We start from the raw sequence: 2,409 nt of genomic DNA on the forward strand, positions 1-2,409 counted from the left end.
ATCTAAGATGCATCAATTGGTCCCAATCACCTGGAGTAAAGGAGAATGAAGAACAGCAAAGACACAAGGAAAGTATTAGCCCAAGAGACAGACATGGCCACATAAGCCAGAGACTTCATCAGCCTGAGACCAGAAGAACTAGATGGTGCCCGGCTACCACCAATGACCGCCCTGACAGGGAACACAACAGACAGTCCCTGATGGAGCAGAAGAAAGGTGGGGTGCAGAACTCAAATTCTAGTAAAAATACCAGACTTAATGGTCTGACTGAGACTGGAGGAACCCCGGAAAGCATGGCCCCCGGACTCTCTGTCAACCCAGAACTAAAATAATTTCTGAGGCCAACTGTTCAGACAAACATTGGACTGGACTGTGGGACATAGAATGATACTCGTGAAGCATGTGCTTCTTAGCTCAAGTAGATACATGAGACTAAATGGGCAGCTTCTGTCCAGAGGTGAGATGAGAAGGCAGAGAGGGTCAGTAGCTGGTTGAATGGACATGGGAAATCAGGGGTGGAAAGGAGGAGTGTGCTGTCACAGTATGGGGAGTGCAATTAGGGTCACATAACAATGTATGTATAAATTATTGTATAAGAGACTGACTTGAAATGTAAACTTTCACTTAAACTACAACAATAAACAAACAAAAAAATAATAACTAACCAATGTCACAAAACAATAAGTGTACTGAGTGTTCAATGAGAAACTATTTGTTCTGTAAACCTTCACCTAAAGTACAATAAGAGGAGGAAAAAAAAAAGAATAACTTCCCCTTAAGTGTTGCCATAATTTTATAGTTTCTTTTTTAATTTATTGAGTATCAGCTATATGGAAAATACAGGCAGTTCCCAGGTTACAAACGTCTGCTTTATGGACCGCTTGTACTTAAGAACGGACTGCCATAAAGCCTATTATAATAAAAATTTGAGTTAAATACATACAATGATTCATAATAATGAACTCACACACTACTTTGTGACGCTCATGAAAACATTGAGTGATTTGGAATTGTTTCTTAAGTGTTTTATATGAGTATAAAGGTAAAATACATAAAATATACTATATACTAAGACAAACATTTGACTGGCTGAGGCTAAATAACCATATGTACCTGTTCTGACTTACCTACAAATTCGACTTAAAGACAGACTTAGGAACAGATCTCGTTCATAACCCGGGGAGTGTCTGTATTCAGCTTTTTAAATGTTACTTTAAAAAAAAACTTTTATATTGGCATATTTCCATTTTCTACAACATTTTATTCAGAGTGTTAACTGATCTGTGATAATACAGGTCATGGGATAAGAGACTAAATTTACCTCTTTATTTATTAAACTCATATATAACCCATTGCCATCGAGATGATTCACAGCAACCCTATAGGACAGAGAACTGCCCCATAGGGTTTACAAGGCTGTAAATCTTTACAGAAGCAGACTGCCACATCTTTCTCCTGAAGCTCATTTATAGCGTTTACTATGTGCCAGACACTATTGTGAGTGGTTTACAAAAATTAACTCCTTTAACCCTAAAACCACCCTGCTAGGTAGTTACTATTATTCTTTTCATATTTTAGACACGGAAACAGAAAAGTTAAGAGACTCACCCCAGCTCGCACAGCTGGTAAACGGCAGTCAGGTCTGGGTCAGTTCCAGAATCCACGTTCCTAACCTGTGGTATAAAGCAGTAACCAGGGATACACAGGGATTCCCACTAACAAACATAATGTTAGGCCATCAATTCTGAATACGTTTCTTACGTGTTTGTTACTGATATCCTGCCAAAGTTAGGTAAATACTACAGAGGATGGTTTGAATTTCTGATGCATTAATGGGAAAATATCTCGTAGAACTATATAATAATGCAGAGAACGCAAGATCTAAGATCTTAGGAAACTGCAGTAAACTGAACAATCGCATGGGGCTTGGAGAGATAAGGACCCAAATCCTAACTCATCTCCTCTAAATTTTTACAGTGTTAAGTTTCATGTGGCGCTAAATAAAGGAAGTGAGGCATGGTCTCTCCTTCCAGGAGTTTCCAGTTGTGCAAGTCTATGTTTGCTTCTGACTGAAACTCCATCTACCTAAAGACACCACATTAAACATTTTGGTCAGACTTATAAAAACTTTGCAGTATTTTAATATCCATCTCCAGGAAACCCCCAAACATACAAACAAATGCAACTTTTGATGACCAATTGTGGGGATATATGCCATTTAAACATGGCTGCACTATTGACAACTGCAGCCCCCACAGGCCTCTATGCTGCACAGCATGTTGAGACTTGTCCCCAACATGTTGAGATTTGTCCCCAACATGTTGAGACTTGTCAAAACTTGTTTTCCCAAACCTATTGTCCCTTTACTGATTGGCTTGTTTACCTGAATTCCTTCTCCCTTGCCCGCAC

This window comes from Trichechus manatus, unplaced genomic scaffold (genome assembly GCF_000243295.1).
Source record: "Trichechus manatus latirostris isolate Lorelei unplaced genomic scaffold, TriManLat1.0 scaffold00043, whole genome shotgun sequence".
In the NCBI taxonomy this organism is placed as follows: Eukaryota; Metazoa; Chordata; class Mammalia; order Sirenia; family Trichechidae; genus Trichechus; species Trichechus manatus.